Consider the following 7,387-nt stretch of genomic DNA (forward strand, 5'->3'; position numbering starts at 1 on the left):
GAGCTACTGCCCCTGTCCCCTCTGGAAGGGGCTGAGGCAGCTGGGGGCGGGTGACTTGGATGTCATCTCTGCTGAGGAGTGACCCCCTGGAGGGGTTTCCAGCCTGGACACCTCCCCGCTGCTCCCCTAGCCTCAGACCCCCTGGGCCTCGAGGCCTCCTGCTGGACACCTTCCAGGCCCTCTGAGCCCCACCTGCCCCAGGCCCTCCCTGGAGGGCTCACTTAGCACTAAGCCCCTCTCCACCACAGGCTCCAGCAACGCAGGTCTTCCTCTTGGCAGCCCTCAGCCTCCTTCTCCGCAGTCCCCTTTTCCTGCAGGCCCCAAGGCCTCTCCAAACCTTCCTTACCCCACCCAGGCCACAGTCAGGCTTCAGGCAGATGACTCTGCCAGCTGTGGGCATATCACATCCTTGCCCGGGCCTGGGTCTCACCTTCAGTCCAGGTCCCCTCCCCTCCCTGCACCAACCTTCCCCACCCCACCCAGCCTCGCGACAGCTTCTGGCTCCTTTGACTCAGCACAGGGTCCTGTTAACACCCACAGCCCAGCTGCCCCGCCCACTCCCAGGGCTGAGCCTCCACCCCCCGCCAGGGCTTTCTCACCAGACCCGCTCCTGCCAAGCCCCTCCCCAGACTGCAAGAAGCGCTGGAGACACATGGGGAACCCCCTTCCAGAAACTCCCCTCTTCAGCCAGAAGCAGCCCCTCACTTGGCCAAGCCTGCAGCCACCCATGAGAAGTGACCCCCGGCCCAGGGCTCAAGACTTAAAACAACAGAAACTGGGGCCTGTGGAAGGAACTCAGTGCAGAAACAGCCAGGCAAACACAGATATGTGACATGGCCGGAAGATGCCCCAAACACATGGATTTTGGGGAAAGTGTCTAATAATGTGTACTCACTTTAAAATAAAGATGTTTCCAAAGCTTACGTCTGATGCCCTCTGTGGCAACAGCCTGGCCAAGCTGTGCTGAGTGGCAGTGGCAGCAGCCAGGGCTCTGGGCACACCCTCTTGCCAGCTCACCCGAGTTTCCCATTGGCAGCCACAGGCACCCACAGCAAACTGGCTCGATGTGCTGGGCTCAGAGGGCCAGGGCCTGCTTAGGCTGTGGTCTCTGGGTCAGCAGGCAAGAGTGCAAATCCCGGCTGTCACACACTCTCACAGAGGACACCTCCCCACAGACATGCACACACACGCACAGAACACACACAGATGTGTGCACCGACAGACATGCACATGTACACTTACACATGCACACACACACTGCACACCCTGTACCACAGCCTGGGCCACCACAGGAGCGATAGCCACAGCAGGAAGTCCTGCCTGGGTCCACGTTCCTGCATCATTTAACGCCTGTTCGCTGGGAACCAGCTCTGTGCCAGGCTTGCACTGGGCACAAGGACGCTGTGAGGAGCAAAGGCAGGGCCCTGGAAAGCGTAGTCCATGGGACAGCACGTGGGTGGCAGCTCTGCCAGGAACACGACTCCCCTACCAGTCTGCCCGCTGTGGTTCAAGCTACTGTCCCTCTCGCCTAGTGAAAGCCCAGGCCTCGGGGCCGCCACTCTGTCTCCCCTCCACGTCCCATCCCCCTAGCCCCAGCACAACGTAGGCAGGTGTCTGCTGACCGCTCAGTTCCCAGCACCACCTTCTTTACACAGGACTGGACCCTGGACACCTTGCTGGCCCCCCTGCAGTGGACACCAAGGGAGGGCAGGGTCTCTGCTTGGCACCCTGCCCAGTGGAAAGATGTGGTGCTGAAAGCAAGGACTGCAGAGGGGGAGCTGGGACAGGGTGTGGAGGTTCCAGGGCAGGAAGGTGGATGTGAGCCAGGTCCAGAGAGCCGGGGCAGGTGTGGGGAGAGGCTGGGTCTGGTGGAGGCCTGCATTCCTGTCTGTGCGTGGGGTGGGGGTGGCACTGGATGGAGGGAAGGGGACCCTGGCAGAGACCCAGGTGGAAGGGACGGAGGGTGACAGGTTTGGTTCAGCCACCGAGCTTGGGATGCCTCTGAGAGGCCCCAGTGCAGCAGGAGCCACATCCAGTAGGAGGCTGGAAGCTGAAGACAGGGCAGGCTCCAGGCAGCGGGTGGATTGTCTGAGCAGAAGTGGACAGGGCCTCGCGGAAGAAGCAGCATTCAGAAAGGGCCACTGAGGCCCCTGAGCATGAGCTGAGAGGGAGGGGGTCCTGACGCAGGTGCCAAGGAAGTTGCTGCAGGGAGGGGCGGCAGGTGCAAACATCCTGAGGTGGGGGGCAACAGAGGGGCCAAGGGGCCGGACATGGGGCTATAGGGTGGGGGTGAGAAGCCTCTAGTGCAGCTGCACAGGGAGTGAGGGGTAGCAGAGGCCGGCAGGGGGCAGGGCTGGGCAGGCTGGAGGCCACTGCAGGGACACCGGGAGGCAGACAGCCTTCCCACACTCACCACACCCGCAAGGCCTCCCTAAGCCTCAGTTTCCCCCATGGAGATATCTTACAATGGCCACACCACCCACAACAGCAAGGGCCACCCACCTCATGCCCCACCCAGGCCAGGGGCGGCCACGGAGGAGAGCTGGGAAGCCCCCAACGCTCCTGACCTGCTCAGGGCTCCACTGAGAGGTGCAGAAACTTGGAATCGGACCCCAAACTCACCCTGAGCACCCTGCCCCCAGCACCCTTCCTCTACCCCAGGGAGAAGCAGGCAGAGCAGGTGTAGTGCAGGGGCTGGGCAGGAAGAGCACCCACACCAGTCCCCTGCCTGCAGGCTGGCTCTGGCTTCTTCCAGAGGCTCCAAAGTGCTGCCACCTCTGAGAAGCCCTCCTGGCCACCCTAGGTAGAGCAGCGCAGCTATCACTGATGCCACCCCTGCAGGTGGACCATGGGAGCAACCCGCCAAATACAGCAGTGGCCCCTATGAGGCAGTGGGGTATGTGGGGCGTGGCCTACAGCCTGCCGCCTGTCTTTGGATGGCCTGAGAACTAAGAATTACCTTTACACTTTTAAATGATTGAAAATCGGCCGGGCGCGGTGGCTCTCGCCTGTAATCCCAGCACTTTGGGAGGCTGAGATGGGCGGATCACAAGGTCAGGAGATCAAGACCATCCTGGCTAACCTGGTGAAACCCTGTCTCTACTAAAAAATACAAAAAACTAGCCAGGCGAGGTGGCGGGCGCCTGTAGTCCCAGCTACTCGAGAGGCTGAGGCAGGAGAATGGCATGAACCCAGGAGGCGGAGCTTGCAGTGAGCTGAGCTTGCGCCACTCCAACCTGGGCGATAGAGCGAGACTCCGTCTCAAAAAAAAAAAAAAAGAAGAAAATCATCAAAAGGCTATTTCATGACACATGAAAATTATGGGAAATTGATACTTCAACATCCATAAATGAAGTGTAGGTGCTGCCGCACCCACCTTGGCCACCCACACTCGCTCCCTGGCTGCCCCTCGCCACGGCCACAGGGCTGGGCTGCAGTGGATACTTCACGGCCCGCAAAACCTAGAATCTTTACCAGGCCCTTTGTAGAAAACATTTGCCGACTCCTGCCCCCAGCCACCGACTCTCTCCAGCTATCAGAGGAATGGAGAAAAGAGAAAAAGGGGAGAGAATGTTCCAGATTAAAGAACTTCAGAGCCGGAACAACCAACCACAAGGTGAGAGACCTGCTGGGTCCAGATTCAAGAGGATCAGAGGATGCCTGGGGAGAAGCTGGGATGACTGGACTTAGTCCATTCCAGCTGCTGTAACAAAATTCCTGAGAAACGTGGAAATGACAGAAATGTATTGCTCACAGTTCTGGAGGCTGGAAGCCTGAGATCTAGGTGCCGGCCGATTTGGTGTCTGGAGAGGGCCCTGTCTCTGCTTCAAGGATGGTATCTTGAATGCTGCATCCTCACTGAGCAGAGGGTGAGCCAGCTTCCTCCGGCCTCTTTTTAAGGCCGTTCCCAAGGGCAAAGCCTCACGCCCTGGACACCTCCCTAAGGCCCCATCTCTTGAAGCTACCACGCTGGAAATGAAGCTTCAACCTCTGAACTGCAGGGAACACAAACATTCCCACCACAGCAGGACACATGGAGCAATATCGGGTGGGACTGCCTTGGGTAGAGGCAGACAAACACTGTCTGCCCCAGCGAATGTGCACATGGCCAGGACCCCTCACCACAGCCTGAGGCCTGCCCACCTCGTCAGAGCCTGGCACAGCCCGGGCATGTGCGGCAGCAGCACGTTGCATCCAGGAGGCAATGTCTGAGTGGGCAGGGCAGCTCCCTGCACCTGCAGGCCCCTCGGCTAGACTGGACAGTGCCATCCACCCGGCTCAGGGGCCCACGTGCCACGCTGGGGGGTGAGCCAGGATAGGGAGCCCAACTCGTTCACAGAGGAAGGATATCAGGCCAGGATGGGCCTGTGGGTTAGCTCACCACCCCTGCTCTTTGTTCTCAAACAGCCAGATCGTAAGCCCCATGAAGCCAAACTCAGACCTCCAACCAGGGTCAGAGAAACTTCTGATAGTCAGTGCTGGTGCTCGGCAGGCTCTCACGCCCTGAGAAGAGCTCCCTCACGCCTGGGGACCACCCAAACGCATGAGCCTTCACCAGGGTGCAGCTGGGACCAAGATGTTGGGACCCCCGCTCAGGCAGCGCTCACAGCGTAGGCGGGGTCCCCAGACAACAAGAGTATGGACAGACCGGCTTTCCAGGACATTCCAAAGCTAGGCCTCAGCTCCCTCTCTGCACAAGGATGCCAACTCATGCTTCCAGGGACCCCAACAACTTTGAGAAGCTGACAAAAGCCTAAGCCCCCTCCTGCCAGAGATAGGGATACGTACGGGGCAGGGACCCGAGCCTGTGAGCACACACATACCCCTGCACGCGCCCACGGGAGCCCCAGAGCCCTCGGTGCATCCGGGACCCAAGTTAAGAGGCCAGGCCTGGGCTGCATGGCGGCCTCCTCGCCAGGGTGGCCTGCAGTAAGTGGGGTGGGCACCTTCCTGGCCCCCAGAGGGACTGGACTGCCCACCCCCTACCCTCCTGGCCCCAAGCGCCCCCTGCGAACCTGTAGCATGAGCTCACACTCCTCACGCCCCACGAAGATGAGCTCGCGAGGGAGCCGGTGGCGGGCGCCGCTGCTGCTCACCAGGAACCAGGACGTGGCACTCATCTTGGTGCTGGCTGGGCCCGTCTGGCCCTGGGGAAGAAGGGATTGTTAGAGTGGGGCTCCCTGGCCTGGGCCTTAGCCCCCTGGACACATCCAAGGCCCAGCCCAGATCCTGTCCCTCTAAGGGAAGCTGGCAGCTTCCGGAGAAGCTGGACTCCAGCCTCACCAGGCCACCCGCCCTTCCTGGGTATGGTCCCAAGTCCCACTGCCAGGCCTTTGCCCTCTTGACCGGCCTTCCCCATCACATCCATCCCCGGCAAAGGCTGCCTGGTCCTCCCTTATCCTCCAGACCCTAGCACACCTAATCGCTTCTATCTTCCAGGTGTCAGGGGTTGAAGTTCACGGGGACACTGGCAGCACTGCCTGTAAGTGACCCCACATCCATGTGACCCACCAGGAGCAGCTCGTGGGTGGGACCCAGCATGGACACCAGGGTCCCCACGATGCCAGGTCCACACACCAGACCCAGCCCAGGACACTCACTGAACCAGAGGACCCACCGCCTCAGCAGGACATTCCGGGACTGAGCCCCAAGCAGGGCCCGGGGTGAGGGGCGGCAGAGACAGAGCTGGAGACAGGGGCCCTGAGTCATCAATATGTCTACCACCGAGAGGAGGCCAAATGTCCCTTGGTGGCCACGGTGCAAGGACAGCATCAAGCAGCCCCTTCAGTGCCCAAGAGGGAAGTGAGGCTTTGGTGCCCATAGTCCCAGTGACATCAACAAAAGGGAGGTGGTCTGAGGGGCTGGTGTGGTCAGGGGCTGGTGTAGGCAGGCAGGGAGCTCCGTGGCAGCCTAGTGGGTAACAGGGGATAGCCTGAGTAATGGCCAGGGCTGATGACCCTGGGCAGCCCTATACCCAGCCAACGTGCACCCTGCACACCCGGAACATGCGAGCACACATGCCCTGGGCACTCCACCCCACTGCCCAGCACATCCTGAGTGCTGCTATGGGCTAGGCGGCCTGGGCTGAGCCAGCTGTGACCAAGATTCAGAGTCTCAGAATCCTGGGGCTCCCTTCAGCAGGGGGCAGGCACAAAGAACAGAAATGGCTTACGAGAAGGTGCAAAGAGGGATACAGGGAACACAAAGGCAGGGCACAGAGGGGGCCTCACTGGGAGGCAGCCTCCGGGGCTCCGCAGGACAGGGGTGGAAGTAAGTGCATGAACACTTAGGGGACTGCACTTCAGGTAGAGGGAACAGCCGGTGCCACCAGGGCAGAGGGACAGGGCAGAGGGATGGAGGGCCTCACACGCCCCTGGGAGTCCTGTGGCTAGTCCTGCAAGCGGATGAAGTCCCTAAAGGGCCCAGCACTGACTCCATCACTGCAGGGTCCAGCACAAAAAGAAAAGGTGGTGCCCTTGTTCAAAACCTGAGAAGGAGAGCTGAGCAAGATGCTAAGTGTGGGGTCCAAGCAAGGGCTCCATGGGGGTCTCCGGGTCACACACCTGTGAGGCCCGCCCCAGAGCTCCTGAGTGGGCACGGGACTCTGACTCAGGAGGCCAGTCAAGAAGTGAGGACAATAACCCAGGACAGGGATGACAGCAGCTGGGGCCCAGTGGAGCAGAGGAGAAGCAGAGGCTGCCGGGCTGAGTGCGTCCTGAGGGCAGGGCCACACCACGTGAGGGTGCCACGCAGTGGCGTGAGTGGCTCCCTGTCCCTACTTTGCTCAGTGCCCACACCCAAGGTCTTCAGCTTTGAGGCTCTTCACAGATCCCAGGTCCCTTCAGTGAGCAGCAGGGAACACTGACACCCGGCTCCAGCTAGTGCGAATGTCCGAGTGACCACGTGCCCCATAGGAAACCCGCACCTTGGGCACCGAGGTGGGAAGATGTAGAAAAATCCTCACCAGGAGAAGGCAGCTTCCAGCAGCCAGGACCCTCTCACCCTGGGGGCCCTGCCCTTCCTAAGCCAGGCACCCAGGCTGGGGCCAGACAGGCAGGCACTGGAGGCCAAGGGGGTGGGACTTCCGTGCCCCTGCAGCCCCAGACAGCGAAGCCCCCAGGAGGCCTCTACAGCCCCACCCTCCCCAGGGCTGCTGGGGGACCACAGGGTGCTCTATTCGGCAGGGCCCACCCCACCACCGCACCTCCGGCCCCCGCCAGCCCTCCTAGGCCTCACGCTCTGCCATCACATCACCTGCCGCGGCCCGCCCTGAGGAGTCCACAGTCCCTGTTTAAGGCAAAGTGAAGCCGAGCCCCAGAGCCTGGTGGTGCCTCTGTACCAGAGCCAGGCCACCCACTGCCCCGGCCGCCCACCCTGAAAAGGCCTG

This window comes from Piliocolobus tephrosceles, chromosome 6 (genome assembly GCF_002776525.5).
Source record: "Piliocolobus tephrosceles isolate RC106 chromosome 6, ASM277652v3, whole genome shotgun sequence".
NCBI classification, from domain to species: Eukaryota; Metazoa; Chordata; class Mammalia; order Primates; family Cercopithecidae; genus Piliocolobus; species Piliocolobus tephrosceles.